At 50.9% G+C, this 19,259-nt stretch overlaps 1 protein-coding gene, 1 non-coding gene and 1 pseudogene across 3 annotated transcripts in view; 2 read left to right on the top strand and 1 right to left on the bottom strand.

The window, feature by feature from the left end:
- Positions 1-19,259, top strand: part of SOCS5 (suppressor of cytokine signaling 5) — a 112,717-nt gene that overhangs the window by 92,906 nt on the left and 552 nt on the right. The window lies entirely within an intron of this gene.
- The window catches only part of LOC112821606 (guanine nucleotide-binding protein G(I)/G(S)/G(O) subunit gamma-10 pseudogene), a 40,134-nt pseudogene continuing 21,658 nt past the window's right edge, over positions 784-19,259 (bottom strand).
- Positions 14,763-14,835, top strand: TRNAK-UUU (transfer RNA lysine (anticodon UUU)). Its single transcript has one exon. It is a non-coding gene; the product is annotated as a tRNA-Lys (tRNA).

Raw genomic sequence — 19,259 nt, 5'->3', positions numbered from 1 at the left:
AAGAGATCATCCTGGGGCACCTGGGTGGCTCAGTTGGTTAAGCATCTGCCTTCAGCTCAGGTCATGGTCCCAGGGTCCTGGTATCAAGCCCCGTATCAGGCTCCCTGCTCAGCGGGAAGCCTGCTTCTCCCTCTCCCATTCCCCCTGATTGTGTTCCTGCTCTCTCTCTCTCTCCGTCAAACAAATAAGTAAAATCTTAAAAACAAAAAACAAAAAACAAAAACTGAACATTTTAAAGAGATCATCTTGTCCAACCACTGCCTCCACTGAGATGGAGAACAAGACAAGGATGGTCACTGTCACCACTTCTATCAACATTGTACTGGAAGTCCTACCCATTTCAATAAAGGAAAAAAAATGAACAATACAAGAGCTAAGATTGAAAAAAAGAGAAACAATACTTTGAATTTGTACTAATAACATCATAATGAATGTTTTATTATCAAATTATTATCATAATTATGTGGATCACGCTCCAAGGGTCTACTAATATTATTAGACTAGTAGGAGAGTTTTGCAAGATGGCTGGGTATAAAATTAACATACCTAAAATGAGTTTTTTTCAATATATGGACAATAAGCAAGAGAAAATGAAATTTTAAAAAAGTGATCATTTACATTTGCAACAAAAATGAGGTATTTATGAATGATTCTAACAAAATGTTACTTTTTTTTAAGAAAATGATGAATTAAGCAGAAATTTTGTTTCCAAACTCGTCAAAGATTATTACAAACACAAATAAAGTATCCTTTTAAAAGTGTCCCAAATTAAATCAAAGGCACATCATCAAAGTAAAATACTTGTGACATTAAGAATTCATTTAGGTTGTAGTATTTTCCATTATTTTGTTTTTAATCATTTGCAGTGTTCTGAAGATCAAATTTAAACATCTTTTTTAAAGACATGAAATAATGTAGTTTGTTTTTTGTTTTTTTAAGTACAACCACAACTATAAAGTAGAGGAACTTAAGAGGACAAAAACCAAATCAGCTTCATACACAGGATGGGGCAATCTAATACACAACGCAACAGGAATCTTTCCAAACAAGTTTGCTAAGAAACAGCTCCCATGCTTAGTGTTACAAATAAAACAATCTTCTCATTTAGAAAAATCAGAACATCATTTGATTAATAAAGCCCATTCTTCCCCCAGTTTTATACTTGCTTGTTTTCATTTAGAAACTTAAATTCACAAGAAAAGAACAAGTTTTGTTATGGGATAAAAATCTTAGGAACAACAAATTAATGAAATACCCAATTTTTTTAAAATTAAGATTTATTTATTTATTTGAGAGAGAAAGAGGGAGCACAAGTGGGGGTAGGAGCAGAGGGAGAGGGAGAAGCAGACTCCCTGCTGAGCATAGAGCCTGACTTGGAAGTGGATCCCAGGACAATGAGATCATGACCTGAGCCAAAATCAAGTCAGATGCTTAACGGACTACACCACCCAGGTGCCCCGAAATACTCAAGTTTTTAACAAACAAAAATGTTTCTCTTCCCAAAATGCAAGCGTCCAGTTAATACAACAGGCATAATATTCCAGGTCTAGAAACACTAGTAATTTGCTTATGAAAGTATGTATTTGGTGGCAACATTTTTGTTGGTCTTAAATATAAAAGCACTTTCCCCAAAGAATCAGGCCATTATTATTTAAAGTCTCCTCCTTCACTCAGTTTCCTTATCTGAATAGGAAACATCACTTTCTGTAGAATTTTGGCCACAGGAAAGGTCGGAAATATCTAAGTCATTTGGCTGGAGAAGTGTTTTCTTGAGACTTGGAGGCAGTCATTCATCACTTTAGGCTTAAAAGCATTCCTCAGCAAACTTCTTCCCAGCCTTTAGGATAAAGCATAGGATCTGGGCCGCTGGAAGGTGTTGCTTCCAGCCAGAACACCTACCAGCAGGCATTCTGCATACAGTACTGTTGAAGCTCTGCAGCTGCCTGCAAGACCTTGAATCTCTCCAATCCGGCCTCCAGTTGGAGCGGCTCCATCAGGCACTGCAGGGCATTCACGCTGGCCCCAGAAGACATGGCTGCAGCATGGGGCTCCAAGGGCCTGTTTGCTAGACTTCTATAAAAAATTATTAAACTTTATTGAGAGACATTAAAGGATGCTCTAAAAAACACAGAGGCATACTATATTCATGAAGGGATGAGTCACATTGTAAAGATGTCATTTTCCACAAATTTATATGTGCATTCAGTGCATTCCAATCAAAATCCCAACACATTATTGCATGTAGGATTTGTTAAGCTTATTGTAAAATTCATATGAGAGTGCAATAAGAAGAAAAACAAAGCGACAGAACTGTCCGACCAGGGATTATGACTTACCGTAAAGTCATAGTAATTCAGACAGTGTGTCATGATCACAGGCATAGAGAAATAGATCAGTGAAACAGAAGAGAGAGCCCAGGAACAGATCCACATGTATAGGGATACTTGATATGTAATAGAAGTTGGATTACAGAGCAGTGGGGAAAAAGAAACAGACTTTAAAAAAATGATGCTGGAAAAAAAAAAAGTGGTGGGGGGCAACTGGGTGGCTGAGTTGGTTAAGCGTCGGCCTTCAGCTCAGGTCATGATCCCAGGGTCCTGGGATTGAGCCCTGCATTGGGCTCCTTGCTCAGCAGGGAGCCTGCTTCTTCCTCTCTCTCTGCCTGCCACTCCCCCTGCTTGTGCTCTCTCTTTGTCAAATAAATAAATAAAATCTTAGAAAATAAAATAAAATGAAAAGTTTAACAAGAATGAGTCATTTAAAAAGACAATGAGTTAAAAAAAAAAAGAGTGGTGGGGAAATGTGTTAAAAGGAGGGTAAGACCCTTGTGGGGTCTTTACTGATCACTCCAACATGCACGGACGTTGCACTTGGAGAGGCAAATGAAATGAAAGGATTTATTATGATCGCATCCTAGAAGAGGGCAGCACAGCGGGCTACACAGAGTCAATTATATCTCAATTAAAAAAAAAAAAGAATGCATACAGTAAGTACTTACTTCCCAAGCCTAAAGATCAACTATACAACTAGCTTAAACTGTATGAAATTGCTATCATCCAACCACTTTGTCTCCTACATTTAACCCTAATATTTTCAGGGTGCGTACACAGAGGGTAAAACCATAAAGAAGGTAACGATGACCAGAAAAGTCAGGATCATGTCACCTCTGTGGAGAAGGGAGGGAGATTTGATCAGGAGAGGTGCGGAGTGGGGGGGCACTTCACAGATACTGGAGATGTTCTAGTCTATTTCTTGATCTCATGGGTGGTTACGGAGATATTTGCTTTATATGTACTCTTTAAACTCTGAATAAGTTTTATGCATTTAAAAAAGAATATTTTCTTTTGAAAAGTAGATGCCAGTTCTGAATCCGTGTGCTCTAGCCAAACAAGTCATCTATCTCCGGGTGGGGGGCAGAGAGCAGGGCGCCTCCTGCCGGAAGCGGGGGGGCCCACATTACAGGTGACCTGTAACAGTCGCCGGGCACAGCTGATTTGTCTCATTTTGTTTTTCCTAGCTAACAATTGCCAACATTGTTATTATTCCATTAATAATGATATATTCTAATAAATTATTTATGTGCGTTTACCCAACAGGAAGTGTGCCCCTTGAGGGCAAGGCCTGAGTTTTTATGGTTGACCCCCATAAAAGCAGAGTGCCCGGCACACTGTAGATACTCAATTAAAAGTCCTTGAAAGGGCAGACTCTAGATGAATGGATGGATGGATAGGTAGATGGAAAGAGAGAGCTCATAATACTTGCAGGTCTTTGAGGGGATTTTATTTTCAGAACGAGTGGAGAGATTTTTTTTTTAAAGATTTTATTTATTTATTTATTTATTTGAGAGAGAGAATGAGAGAGAGAGAGCACATGAAGGGGGGAGAGATTTTTAAAGCCAAACATGGGGAATAGAGTGGGTTTATACGTGCAAATGTGCTAGTACGGTAAAAACAGACGAAAGTCTATTTAGTGATTTAGTGAGTGGGACAGTTCGTTCTGGATTTTGAATCCTCATTTATGTGCCCATCTAATTCTGCTGCTAGGACTTGCCAGCCACACAGGGCCTTCTACTTCCTTGCAGGGCTCGGGGGCAATTACTCACTTTGTGTTTGGGGTAAATAGGACTCGCAGGGAGGAGCAATGAGGAAGCTCAGAACTGGCCTTTGCTGGTGAGGCCCTGAGGGATGGGCAGAGCGGGGGACCCCAGTAGGGGGATGGATGGTGGGAAAGCTGCCCCCCCCCAAGGGGCTGTTTCCTCCTCGTGCCTGCCCCGCCCCTCAGTCTTAGAGGGTGAGCACTCCAGTGACACGGCTAGGGGGACATTTTCCCTTCTCGCTCGCTTTCCTCCCTTTTTCCTTCCTGCCTGCCTGCTTTGCTCCCTCCTTCCCTTCTCTCTTCCTCTTTCCCTTCTTTGCTTCTCTGTTGTCCCCTCCCCCTCTCTCCGGCTTTCCTCTCCCTCCCAGCCCCTTCACTGGGCAATCTTTCTAGTCCTCTGTTTCTATCTCCCTCTGTCAGTCAGATGGACCCAGTGGCGAAGAAACCCAAACACGTTCGCTATTCTCCCCTCTCCTCCCCAAGAGACCAGCTCAGACTGCAGTTCTTAGGAGGCTGAATTCCCTCGGGGCCCTTTTGCCCTGTGTACTCTCCACCCCACTCCCCTGCAGGCCGTGGACCCCTCTGTGTGGCCTGGAACCTGCTCCACCAGGCAACCACAAAGCCCACCGGGGCTGGCCCAGGACCCCTTCCCAAAACCAGAGCAGGGGCCATCTCTTACTTCTAAATGTATCCACCCTTAGCTCCAAGAGTGAACGCCCCCCCCTTCTGGACCCCATAATAGAAATGAACACAGATTTTGGCTGCCCTTCTTTTCACCCCAAAGAAGGGCTGCTTTTGCAATAAGGGCATTAGAAAATTGTCGTCTACCAGGAATGCATTAGACGTTTTTCCTCCAGTGCCTGCTCTGGGCTGATCCGGTCTGATTGACAGGAGAGGTAGACAGGACGGGGCGAGGGGGGCAGGGCAGGAAGGGGGCTGGAGAGGTGGAGTCTGGGAGGGTAGAGGGAAGCAGAGGGAGAAGGAAAAGATCAAGTTCCCAGCATTTTAGAACTGGAGGAGGAGATAGAAGACCCTCCAGCAGGCTGCTCCAACACACATACCACCCATTTTTCAGAGGAGGAAACTGAGGCTTCAGAGACAAGAAGCGATTTGCTCCCGTCCTGCGTTGATCATCTGCAGAGTCCGGACCAGCAGGCAGGTCTCTTGACTCGGATCCCAGCCCAGCACCGCCCCTCGGCCTGACTCAAGGCAGAGAAAATTGACTGTCTTGGCAGCAAAATGAAACCTTTTGATTTATGAGGAATTCTGAGATATCTTCCAGTTGACAGTCTTTAGAGAATTGCACAAGCCCACACTTTTGTGGGGGCAGCATTTAATGAAATGAACACATGAGTTACTCGTTTTTCATTAAGGATGACATGCGGAGAGTCCATATCTAAGTAGGAAAAATAGGTCCTGGCCTGGGGCCCCACAGTCCCAGGGAGCACCTGTCTCAAGACACAGGGAAAGGCAGGAGGTTGGGGGGCGGGGGGTTAAACACCTTCCAGACACTCCCTGTCATGTTCATTGGCTCGTGTAATTCTCATAGGGACCCAGAGCCTGGTACCGTTGCGCTATCATTGCAGATGAGAAAACCGAAGCTCAGAGGAAGCAAGGAACAAGCCCAACGTCACCCAGCTAGTGAGCAACAGAGCCAAAATTAAAATCCCAGGCTGCTTTGGCTCAGTTCCAACAAGCTGTCCGTGCAGGAATGGGAAGCCGGCTGTGCGGCCTGGGCTCCAACTGTGCAGACACTCGCTTTGGATGGACACTCTAAGGACAGAGGAGCCCTGCAGCCTGGCAAGGGCAACCCTGGGGCTTTGGTGGTCAGCCAGGCCTGGCTGAATGGTGGCCGAGCCTATGAGGTCCAGGGAGCAGTTGGGCCATGACAGTGATGCCTGGCAGGCTTTGGTCTTGTTCCTTTCCAGCGTCCAAGCCTCAGAGTAACCTGTATCAGGAAATCCAGTCGGCCCCCATCTCAGATGCAGGCGTGACAAATGCGGGCCTTGGAACCAGGCAGACTCAAGCTTGACTCCTGAGCTCGCCACTCATTATCTGTCAGGCCCTGAAAGAGGGCCTCAATCCCTCTTAAGCCTCAGTTCCCATACTTGGAATAGTTACATACAGCACTTACCTCTCGGCATTGTCATGAAGTTTGAAAATAATATTATTAATAATAATGCTATTATAATTACTAATAGCAACTATCTAATAGTAATGACAACTAATATTAAGTGTATTTTATGTGCCACGCATGGTGCTAACTAAAAGTGAATCTTCAGCACGACACTCTGAAGTGTAGTGTCATGAGCTCCATTTTACCTAGGAAGAGACAAGCCCAGAGAAGCTGTTTCCTTGCCCGAACCACACAGTTTAGCAAAACGACAGCGTCAGAATTTGAACCCAGCTCTGTGTGTACCCCCAGCCCATGAACATGACTATCTTTATAAGCAAAGTAAGTAGCACTTGGCAAACATTCAACAAATGGGAGTTCCAGTCCCTTCTTTTTCCCCTAAATGCCCAGATTCCCACAGTGCCCACTGGTATTTGCTTTAGGGCTTGCCTGCATGGAGTTTTCTGGAAGTCAAGAGAAAGCTAGGGAGGTGGGTGGGGGAAGGGGCATCTCTCATTCCAGGCTCCCCTCCCTTCCCTGGCTTCCTTATAGGGTTTGGCAAAAGCTGCTTTGCTGAGGCCTCTTGTGTTGCTGGAAACATGGCAAGTTTATTTTGGCACCGCCAAGAGGGCCCGAGTCCACCCCCCTGGGCGCCTCTGTGGGAAGAGGACCTAGGGAATGTGGCCCAGGCCCTGTCAGTGCCTGCTGGCCTCCCAGCACATCCCCGGCACAGTTACAGCCGTCACATGTAGCTCGGGGAAGGAAACGAGGTCCTAGGTTTCTCCCCAACCCCCTCCAGAGTCCGCCTGCAGAAAAGGATGTCAATCCAAGGACCAGGTGCTGTGGTACCTGCCAGCCAGCCCGGGGCCAAGCAAGGAGGGCTTTCCCATCTGTTGGCTTCTATTTCCAAATCCTCACACCACCCTCTCTAAGGAAGGCCTCACTTCCCTGTTTCACTAACCCAGGGCCCGAGGCTCAGGGGGCCATGAGGCAGTTGGGTCAAGTTGGGGAAGCAGGTTGTGGCCTTCCAGCTCTGGCGTCGCTGGGCCTGTCCCAGCCTGGGAGGCGTCCCTTCCACAGCACTCTCAATAGAAGTTTCATCCACGCGTTGTCTGAGCTCCGCTGGTGTTCCCTGTGAAAGCCTCGTCTCTAGGCTTTCCCAGGTTGAGTTAGAAACTGCTTCCCTGTTACTTTCTCCCACAGGCCCCAGAAATCCTCAGTCTGACTCCAGGCAAAGGGAGGAAATCCACATCTCCACCCTGGGCCATACCTGTTCTTCAGAGATGGGAAGATGGCCCCAGATGACCCTCGATCATCCCTATTCTTGCCCTCGGACTGGCGTGGCTGTGGGTCTGGTATGGGTGCTCTCCCAAGGACCCCGGCAGCCGAGACCCTGGCCCTGTGAGGCTTCTCTTGCCCTCTCTTGTAACTGCTACACTCGGCTCCAGGTGGAAATTAGGGGAGGCTTAGGGTGAAAGGTCCAGCCAGGTGAGGATGCCAGGCCAGCCCCAGGCAAGGGGGGGGGGGTGGATGGGGACTCCTATGTTGGCCCAAAGAACTGGAAAGGCCCAGCAACCGTGAGAAAGACACCAAGGCACAGAGTCGGTGGTGCCCTGTGGGTGGGAAGAGCCCTTGGGCCACAGGGGCAAACTGAGGTTCCCTCTCCCCACCTACATATCCGCATCTGAACCGCGCCCCCCCCAGCTTGGCAGCCCAGGGCCAGACGGGGGGCAGGGGCTCGGATTCCCCAGCAGTACCAGCACAGATGACAGTTTTCAGGGCTCCTTCTCCACAGGAGCCCCTTGATCCCACAGCAACTCCTAGAAGGAGGTGGCTGGGGCAAGCTTCATCTTAGGTTACAGATGAGGAAGCAGGCTCCGAGAGCTGAGAAGGGCAGAGGGACGCCTGAATGCAGGCTCCCGGCTCCCACGCACAGAGCCCCCCTCTCCCTCTGCGACTCTGGGAAGACAGGTCTGGGGACAGCTGCAAGGCACAGATGGAAATAAGCAGGCCCAGTCAAAGGGCCGTGAGGAAAGTGACTGATGGGTTGTTTGATCGAATCATCAAGACTTAGTGTCCCAGAGCCCCCATCAGGCTCTTTTCGGATTTCTCTGCTGGAATAATAACCCCCTGGCGAACAGGGGAAGCAGCCCAGGCCAGCCCAGCTCAGTCCACCGAGCTGAATAGGAGGAGAGCAGATCTGCGCTCGCAGTTCCTGCCCGGGTCGAGGCTGAAACACACGTTCCTATTTAAAGCCACACCTCGTTCATCACTTCAGCACCAACCAACAATTAAACCTGATTCAATCAGACACTGACAACTAATTTAAACCAGGCCTCACAAATGGGCTTGTCACTGGCTATTTAAAACCCTCTCCCAGCCTCCGGGGCTCCTCAGAACCCGGACTGTTGGTGCAGCCGAGAGCAAAGATCCGCGTGCGGTGTTGGGGGGCCTGGTCTAGGGCTCCTCCCGCTCTAGGCCTTGCCCCCGCCTGGGCTGGCTCCCTGGGGGGCTGAGGGTCGACCTCTGGGAGGAATGTCGGGGGGTGGGAATGGGGGGAAGCAAAGAAAAAGCAAAAGCCCACTCCAGAGGTCATATGAGCCGCAAATGCACACACTTCTGGTGCCTGGTTTGGCTTGATTCAGGCCCCGAGCAACTGTGGCGCCTAGGGGGTATAGGAAGCATCAGAACTCGGGTTTGAACCCTGACTCTGCAATCAACTACCCAATCCTGTGACCTCGGCTGGCTCTTGGGCTTTTTTGGCCTCGCTGCCCTTATACCAGGATAGGGAGGATAACAAAAATCTCTCCCCAGAACCGCCCCCCCGACCACACGGGGTTGTTAAGTGAACCCTCAAATCTGGCCACCCCGGTAAAAACAGTCGGAAGATGAGAAGTCCTAAGACACAAGTTCTGCAGTAGAGCACGCCTGAGCTTGCTCTGGGTCTGGCTCTGGGCCGGAGTCGGGGGGCGGGGCAGCATGGCTGACTCCAACACGTGGTCCTGCTGTTCACGTGTCTCTCTAGAGCTGCGGGAACACGCAGTAGATCACCAAGTATGGATGATGACCCCTTCAGGCCAAAGACTCGGGCCAGACTGGCGTACTTAGGGAGGTCTTCCTGGAGGTGGTGGGCTGGAGGCAAGCTTTGAAGGGTGGGCAAGAGCGAGTAAGCCGAGAGCTGGAGGGGAAGCCAAAGCTCTGGCAGCGAGCTCCCACAGCGATTTCCCATTTAATCTTCCCAAGCACCCTGATTTTCTAGGATGAGGATGCTGAGAGTTGAAGTGACTGGCTGCTGGGAGATTAAGGCAGCCAGACACTAGCTTGGACCTCCTGATGCCAGCTGCTGTGGTCCCACTCTGCCCCACACTGCCCCTCGCCTCTCCACAGAGCGGAAGGTACCAGGGAGGGAAGGCAGAAAGACTCCCGGCAGGGCTCTTCCCTCTGGGATTCCAAGTGCATATCCTTCTCACAGGCAAGAAAGTACGAAAGATACAGCTTGAAGGCAAAGAGCTTATGGGAGAAATTGGGGAGGGGCTGAGGAGCATGGGGGTACCAAGAGCCGCCCATCCCTGCGTTGCAGGGAACCGGGGCTGCCCTAAAGGGGAGAGGGGACTTGCGGGTCTCCAAGTTCTCGTGTGTGGGAGGAAACAATAGTCTCTTTTCTGGGGCCTCCAGGGGTGAGAAGGAGTGAGATCATGTCTGGGGAGGGAGGGGGCAAGGACACAGGATATGAGTATGCTCCCAGGGGAGCACGAGGGAGCTGAGGAGCAGGGCCTTAAGAATGGCTGTTTCCCTCGCCAAAGTCCCCCATGGCCTCCACCCACCATCCCTCCCTCCCTTGGCCGTAAGTCAGGACCGTCTGACTCTTCTAGGATTCTCCAGGGGTCTCAGAGACCCCACTAGACAGCAAGCACCCCTCCCCAGGGCAGGTCCACGGCATCAAACTGAAGAGCCCAGGGCCAAGAATAGGGCAGCCTTGAAGCAACCCCCAAACCTGCCACTTATTAGCTGTGTGATTTTTAAGCCCGTCCCTTAACCTACTTGAGATTCTCCTGTGTAATGAAGGTAAAAATAGGACCTCTCCCATGTGGTTGTCGTGAAAATTAAATGAGTTAATCAGAGTAAGTGCTTACCAAAAATATCTTCATTTGGTATCCCCAGAGCAAAGTCCCCATCTCAGCATGCAGCAGGGGCTTGGCAATTAGTTGAAGGCAAGCTCAGGACAGTGGCTACAGCAGCGGAACTGGCGTGGACTGGAAGGAAAGCTCCCATGATGGCAAATGAAGGGCAGATGCTTATCTGGGCAATTTCCTTCCTGTGACACCCCGGGAACATGGCAACCCCCTGTGTCAGCCCGTCCTAAGGGAATGCCCCCATCTCCTGCGGAAACTGGGGAACCCCCAGATTCTGGGGTCTTCTTCAGGAGTCTTGCCCCTGCCTCGTGGCTGGGGTGGGTCAGGAGATCGGGAACAGCCGAAGCTTAGCTGGCAAACGCGGGGACGCGTTTAGCTCGCTGCAGGAGACAAAGGGAGGAGAAAGGACCCCCCTAATTCAAGACCCTGCAGAGGCTGTTTGAGGAATAAAGAGGATACCATATATCGGTCTCGAGACCAGACCAATTTTGTAAACATTCAGTCGGCCACAGACCAATGCTTTTGTAATGTACAGCAAAAAGGAATTACTAGAACAGATGATCGCGCACTTGGATATTGTAGCAACATCAAATTGCCATAAAAATGTGTGTTTATTCTCCATCTCTGGGCTTCTCTCCTCAGCAACCAGTGACTGCACAGGCGACAGCCACGCCCCGCACCAGGTGTTTAGAATCCTCCCCACCTCCGCCACCCCCAGGCCTTCCCAGATCACCTGTGGCCATACACCTCCAGCGGGTGTAGACACAGAGTGTCTGTCTACTGGGCAACAGCGTTAACAGCAGTTACTGTATTTTTGAGCACCTACCATCTATCTGCCAGAGCCCGAGCTCCCAGAGTAATATGTTTTTTTCCTGACAATTCCACAAGGTAGACATAATTGTGTCTGATTTAAAATGAGACATCTCAACTCGGTGAGTTCCTAGGAGCTCTGTAGCCCAGAAGGTTTACACGCTACGCCTGCATGGCCACGGGGCACCTGGAGGGCTTGCTAAACACGCAGATTCTCCAGCCTCACGTGCTGGATTCTGATGCGCAAAGCGTGGCTGGTCCCCAGGGACCCCAGGTGCTAGTGATGCTCGGCTGGCTCGGGCACCACTTTTCTCAAAGATGCTGAGGCCTGGGGTCCGCTGAGAAACGGGAGAGACACCATCTGATGCAGCCCTTACAGATGAAGCATTTTTTAACAAGGGAACATACTTCTGTTTTATCAAGGGTACGAAGCAGATAAGGAAATTTATATTTAGTTCTACCTCAACTATGTAACCAAAAAGACTCATGTTTAAAAAAAAAAAAGGCTGGAAGGAAAAATGCAAAACGTTGATGATCTCCTATGAAAGGATTATATGTGATCTTTATACTTTTCTACATTGAGCACGCATTGCCTTCATAAATAGAAAAGCAATAAGCACTGTTTTTAAAAGCAAAAACTCCCATCATCTATGCTACCCTAAGCATGAGTCAACTTTTGCCATTCTGGGGCTAGGCAGAAGTTACTGGGGTTTTCCTTCTCTGGGAGGGCAGGAAGTCTTTATTTCCCACTGGGTTTCCTGCTACAGTTGGAGGCTGAGAAAAATTCTGGCTGAAGATTCAAGAAAGGTATAAAAACTTAAGACATGCAAGGTCCTTTGTGAGTGGCCTCTGCTTATCTCTACAGCCCCCTCCTCCTCCACCCCCTGCTCTGGGAGTCGCTTCTGGAAAATACGATCATTCCTCTCACCTTTGCCCCCACTGTCCCCTCAACCTGGAAAGCTCATCCCTAACCCCACCCCCACCACTCACTTTAACATCTTCAGGCATCATCTTAGGTGTCCATGTTCCATGAAGAGCTTCCTTGACCCCCAAATCTAAGTGAGGGTCCCAGACACCCTAACCTCCCCTATCAGTGTATGCGTCACATTTGACCGTGATCATGGCTTGCTTCTGTGCTTCCCCACCTGCCTCCAAAAGCACCATGTGGAAGTGCCTGGGTGGTTCAGTCATTAAGCGTCTGCCTTCGGCTCAGGTCATGATCCCAGGGTCCTGGGATCGAGTCCCACATGGGGCTCCCTGCTCAGCGGGGAGCCTGCTTCTGCCTCTGCCCTTCCTCCCTGCTCATGCTGTCTCTCTCAAATAAATAAAAATCTTTAAAAAAATAAAATAAAAGCGCCATGTGGGTGGGGAGTCTATATCCCCAGCCTGGCACCGAGTAGGCACTCTCAGGAGTAAATGAAGGAACTAATGATGGGGGTGGGGGGGGTCCCTCCAGGCAGCTCTATGTGCCTGCCTCTCCTAGAGGCCCCTGGAGGATAATGGCCACAAATAGTTCCTTCCGCACGAAGTTCAGCAAAGCCCCTTTCTCAACCTGCTGCACAGACTGGACCAGGGATTGGACCCACAGCCCAGGCTGGTGGGAGGGAGGCTCGCCTCTGCTCTGATGCCTCGCCCAGAGATTCCCCCAATCCGGGGACCCAATCCCGGGACTCGATACAGGATGGTGGCTAGCGGGCCAATCACGTAGCTTTGGGGGAAGAGGGTCCTAAAGGCTGCTGAGTCTCACGGAGGCTTCCGGGAAAGGTGGCTGTCCAGCCCAGTCCCGGAGCTGTTGGAAGCAGAGTCCCTCCCGCCTTCCCACGCCTCCAGACTGAGGGCATCTCCATCTGTCTCTTCCAAGCAAACTAAAGAGGCTGCATCACAGGCGAGGGCAGCCGTCCTTGGTGCCTCTCTCCTCCTCTGGCGGCCCCCTACCCCACCCCACAGGCCACTCCGCTGGGGGGGGGGGGGCCCCTCGAGCGGGGCCAGGTGTGGCTCCCTGGCCCCGGCCTGGCCCAGCTGGTCGCGGGCAGGAGGCGACCTGCATCCGCTGCACCAAACCCAAACGGGCACATCGGTTGATGAGTTTGGAGCCCTGCTGTCCTGTGTCCCCAGCCTCCCCCTGCCTGGGGCATGGGGGACCAGGAAAATGTGACAGAGGGGCAGCATTTGGCACACAGGCTCACTCTGGTGAGGTGGAAGGAGTGGTGCACCAGGGAGACTGAGAAAACACAGAAACATGCTGCTGATGCTGCAGCAAACGTGCTGGGCGCAGGGGTCCCAAGGGGGTGGGGGTGGGGCTGCTCCCAGGGTCTAGAGGGACCGACCCACGCTTGTCGGCAGACAGCCTCCTTCCCAGGCCCACACTTGGAAGGCTGGAGTTGTGCGAGGTCAGTCCGGTTCCCCCCACACCCCCCTACCCTTTGGACGCTTTCTCCTCACTTCCCTTCCCCCTCCAGGGAACCGGTGCCCTCGGACTTCTGGAAACCACATGTTTCCAGCTCTGAAGGATAACTCAGATTTAAAATATTCCCAGCCCACATCAAACCATGTGTCACGGTGCTGTCGCTGCCCCAAAGCCTCCGACCCAGCACAGTGGCTGACACATGCACCCACACTGAGCAACTGAGGACGAGGAAGGGGGCATCGATTTAAAAGAGTGGCCCCAGGAAGAGAAGACTTCACCAAACAAACCAATCCCTTAGACAGGGATGGACCAGTCTAGTCAGGGCCACAGAATGAGAGCTCCACTCAGGGGACCACCTTCTTTGCCAAAACAGGATGCGCTTGCTTGGGTGGGAAGGTGGCCTAATGGTCAGTGTGGCGCAGGCCACCCTCCCGCCCTTGTGGAAGATGAGCTGCCTTGTCACAGCAGAGGACGACAGCCCTGAGCTGGGAGCCCAGGCCCCTCTCAGTTCTAGCCTGGGACCGGCCTTGTGGCAACTCACCCACAGGACCTCAGTTTCCCTACTGGTAAAATGGGAATAATCCTACCTACAAAGCAGGGCTGTTGTTAGCCTCACCGAGGTAAGACCCGAATGATGCAGGCAAGTTAGATGCAGGACACTGGAAGGGTTGTGAACAGAACATCAAAAGATGGCTAAAGAAAATATGGTATAGAGGCTCCTGGGGGGCTCAGTTGATTAAGCACCTGACTCTTGGTTTCGGCTCAGGTCATGATCTTAGGGTTGTGAGATGGAGCCCCGAGTTGGGCTCCATGCTGGGCGTGGAGTCTGCTTAAGATTCTCTCTGTCTCCCTCTGCCCCTCTCCACCTTCTCTCTCTCAATCTCTCTCTCTCAAAAAAAAAAAAACAAAAACATGGTATATGTATACAATCAAATGCTAGCCATTAAAAAATGAAATTTTGCCATTCATGACAATATGGTTGGACCTAGAGGGTATTATGCTAAGTAAAGTAAGTCAGAGAGAGAAAGACAGATACCATATGATCTCACTTATATGTGGAATCCAAAAAACAAAACAAACAAACAAAAGAACCAGAAACAGACTCATAAATACAGAGAACAAAACTGGTGGTTGCCCAAGAGGATGGGGGTAGGGAATAGGTGAAGGAGGTGAAGGGGATTAAGAAGTACAAACTTGCAGGGGTGCCTGGCTGGCTCAGTTGGTAGAGCATGCGACTTTTGATCTCAGAGTCCTGAGTTCAAGCCCCACGTTGGGCATGCAGCCTGCTTTAAAAAAAGACAAACTTCCAGTTATAAAATAAATAAGTCATGGGATGAAAAGTACAACATAGGGAATGTAGTCAACAATAATGTAATATTGCATGGTGACCATGAGTAGTCACGATGTTGTACACCCGAAGTTAATATAACCTTGCACGTCAACTATACTTTAATAACAAGCAGACATGCAAACACGATGGTCTGGCTGTGTGGCCTTGGGCAAGTTCCTGCCCCCTTCTGTGTCCTGAGGCGGGGGACCAGCCAGTCTAGAATGCCTTTTGCAGTTCGAGTCTCTCTCAGCGCCCTGTTTTTGAAGAACGACCCTGCTGTTTCACCCTTCTTAAGGGATTCTTTCTGGGGGAAGTGCTGCCAATTGCTTCTACATTGTTCCTCATGACAACTCAGAGCCCCTGCCAAGGGCCTTTGTCTGGACACTGTGGGGAGCCCTGGGCAGAGGGAACAAGGCAGGTCCTGCCCTTCTGCTGCCCCCCAGGCCTGAGCGTGCCCTGTTTCCTTCCCTCCTGCCACACCCTGTCCCTAGGTGGGTTTTCCTGCCCTGGTCTCAGATTCCTGACAGCCAGCTCCTCGTACCCAGCACACACTCTCACACACACACACACACACACACACACACGCACACAGGCTGTCTGTTCCCTGCCCTGCTGGCCACTCTGGCGGAGCCTGGTCTTGGGTCTTGAACCAAACTCCTAGGGTCTGGAGCTCCCCCATGGGTGCCGGGAGAGGTCCACGGAATTCTTTTCTAGGAAAGCTGCCTCCCCACTTCCTGCCAGGGTCAGACGGGGCCCTAGCTTGCTGGGATTTGCTGTCAGGGAAAGGTCTGGCTGTGCTTTGGGGATGGGCATGATTCACAACCATCTGGTTCGGGAAGACCACACTCTCTGGAAGGGAAGACAACTCGCAGCTAATGACCCGAATGTGTGATGTTCTTTCTCTCTCCACCTCCCCCTTCAGCGCTGGAGTTTGATTTCCTCTCCCTCCCAGCACCTCCACAGCCTGCTGCTGTCCAGTGGGCCCTGGGACTAAGAGGTTCCCTAGAGGTCACCATCCCCACCCCCAGCCTACAGGCCTGGCCGCACTGGACCCAACCGATCAGCCCCCCTGTCACTCGGCTCCCCTGTTATCTTCTAACACACCCCGTTTCCCATGCATCTCTCAGGACCTTGGCCACTTCGTCCTCTGACTTCTCTCTCGCTCTGGCTCCCTCTCGTCCTGCGTCTTTCTTTGCAGGTCCCCACCTCCGTGTCTTCACATCGTCCCCTCCCCATCTCTCCCCTCCGTGTCTCTGACCTGGTTGGTGCTTCTCCCTGGCGGTTCTCCAACTCCCTTTCCCCTCCAGTCCTGCCCTCTGCACTCATCACTACGGGCTCTGTAACCTACTTTGCAGAAATCTCATGAAGGGGAAAAAAAAAAAAAGGAAAGAAAGAAAAGGCAGAGTTTGGTTTTCATCAACATAATGAAACCCTGGTGGCCTCGGAATGTGGCTGCAGGCCTGCCCACCTCCCTGCTGTGGCCCCCCTGCGTCCAGGACATCTGTGCCCTCCCTGCACGTCAGCAGGCAGAAGCGGCTCCCGAGCTCCCACCTGACTCTTCCATCAGGCCAGACAGAAACACGGGCAGCCGGGATGCGTGCCCCGGAGGCACGGCCAAGCGTGGGGGCAGAGCGGGACCCCACAGGGCCCAGGGCAGTTTTCCAACAGCGGTTAGGTGTTTATTGTGGATTCAGTGTTTGTGTTCCTTCACAAAGGTTTGTATTCCTTCCTACACTGAGGCTCTAAACCCCCATGCAACAGGATTTGGAGGTGGGGCCTTTGGGAAGTTATTGGGTTCAGTTATTGAGGTCATGAAGGTGGCCCCCGCATAATAGGATGAGCGTTCTTGTTGGAAGAGGGAGAGACGAGAGCTCTCTCTCTTTGCCATGTGAGGACACAGCAAGAAGGTGGCCAGCGGAAAGCCAGGAGGAGACTCTCACCGAGAACGAATCAGCCAGCACCTACATCTTAGACTTCCCCACCTCCAGAGCTCTGAGGGATCAGCGTCTGTTGTTCAAGCCGCCCAGTCTAGGGGACTCTGTAACGGCAGCCCTAGCTGACGAAGCCGCTCTTCCATCCCCGGTGGCCCCTCTGTGGAGAGGCAGCGGCCTGGTCAGACCTCCAGGCCCAAGCTGGACCAAGGCCGGCCCCCCGCAGCACTCTCCACCCTCACCTTCAGCTTTGGTGGCCTCTGGCTTCTGCCACAGGGGCTCCCACAGGGATGGAAAGGAGGCTACCTGCCCCCACGGCTGGCCCGCCTGAGTGCTGGCCCCCAACCCAGGAGCCTGCGTGGGCCCGGGGGACCCAGACTGGACCCCTGGCTAACACAGGACCCTGATCCACTGGGCTCCTTGAGGGGGGAGAGTAGGGCAACAGGCACGAGGAGAGTCCAGGCCGACTCTCCCTGCATTCTCCCGCACACTGTCTTAACGGTCCAGGAGCCTCTCTGTGCCCCTCTCTGCCCCACTAAAGGCTCCTGTCCACCTGGCTGCCTGCATGCCCTCCACTCCCCACTCACGTCTCACACCTGCACAGGGGCACTGCGAGTAGGGAGCTGCCCGGGGAGGGGGTGTGGGTGCAAATTCCTCCTGCATTCCAAGGCTGAACCTATGTCATCATGACAGTGGCTGTTGGTTTGGGTTTTAAGATTTATTTATTTATTTGTCAGAGAGCAAGCACAAGCAGGGGGAGGGGCAGGCAGAGGGAGAAGGAGGCTCCCTGCTGTGCAAGGAGTCTGATGCGGGGCTCGATCCCAGGACCCCGGGATCATGACCTGAGCCAAAGGCAGACGCTTAACTGGCTGAGCCACCCAGGTGCCCCAATGGCTATTGATTTTGATCATCTAAAGGGTATAGGAGCTTACAGTTTACAAAGGGCTTCCTCCTACCGCATTTCACTGAATCCTCACAACAGGATGGTCTCTGTGTCTGTTTTACAAAGGACACCAAGGCTCTGGGGCTTATTACGCTCAGCACAGCACTGGCCCCCTGCTCCGGGGCTGTGAACCGGCTAGCTGTCTCCTGACACACGGCCCCTGCTTGGCCAAGGATGCCCTACTAACCCCCAGGGACACCTTGTGCCTTCTTGCCTTTGAGCTCTTGCGTGGCCATTCTCCTGCTAGAAATGCCCTTACCCCTCCTTTCTGCTCCTTTAAATCATGCTTGTCGTTCGCAGCCCGGCTCATGCCCTTCTGCCACTGGAAAGCCTTCCAGCACCAGCAGAGAACAAGCCTACTTACTGTGTTGCATGCAGAAGCAACACCACGGAGCTTCACAGCTGTGGCAGAGCCTGCTATTTGTCCCTCAACATTCATTCTCCCCTTCTTCCTCAGGAATGGAACCCCTGAATTTTAGTGGGGTACGTGGCTGCCCGGGCCCTATGTGGTTAGACGTAGCCAAGTTCTAGCCGACGGAGTATAAGTGGAGTGGCATTTATGACTCTGGGGAAGTATTCATATTCATTTTTCTGACCTCCTTTCCTACTTCCTGCCAGCTGGAATGTGAACACGATGTCTGGAGCTCGAGCAGCCATTTTAGACCTTAAAGGTGGATACCATGTGTAAGGATGGCACTGCGTCATGACCAAAGTAACTTGAGAACCTGATGGTCCTGTTGCTGCGCCACCATCCCTGGGCCCTTAACTTCCACACTTTGCTTATCTGAGGCAGTAATCGGTTTCCATCCTGTTTAGGCCACTGCTGTTTGGGATGTCATACCACTTTCGCCAAACACAGTCCTTCCTGGTACCAAAACCCCCATCAAGTAAGTGCTTGTGGAGCACTTACTTTGTGCCAAGCACAGGACAAGTCAGGATTTTTTAAGCTGGTTTTCACTTAGTTTTCACAGCAACCTTAAAGCTGGGTGCTAATACTAATTAATTAATTTGAACTACAGCTCCCAAATGAGTTTTGTTCATTCCACACCATTTGTTGGTTCCTGCTACATGCTAGACACTGGGCAAGGCCTTGAGGATTCAGCAGTAACATAAACTTGCCTTCCAAACACTGACAATCTAGTGGGGGAAACAAGCAAATGGAAATAACCATACAACGTGATGGTAATAATACTGTATCGTCATTTTAAGATGCCATCAATTGTAAGAAACACTGTTTTTTATGTACCATCAAGAAAAATAATACTGCCATGAAACTGAGACATGATGTCTTAATAATAGTCCCATGTGACACATGAACCAGTCACACCAACCTCTCATTACTTTGAAATTGTTTATTATCTACCCTAAGGGTTTTCACAATTTCTCCGGGCTCCAGTTGCCTTGCTTCCTATGTGACAATCCATCTTCTAGACAGATCTCAGTAATAAAATATAGCCCAGCTTTAACCATTGATAGCTTCCTTTCCTCTCCCATAAA

Source organism: Callorhinus ursinus, unplaced genomic scaffold (assembly GCF_003265705.2).
Source record: "Callorhinus ursinus isolate GAN/ISIS: 27379988/994484 unplaced genomic scaffold, GSC_fseal_2.0 scaffold10, whole genome shotgun sequence".
Classification (NCBI taxonomy): Eukaryota; Metazoa; Chordata; class Mammalia; order Carnivora; family Otariidae; genus Callorhinus; species Callorhinus ursinus.
This window is presented reverse-complemented; position numbering and strand designations above follow the sequence as displayed.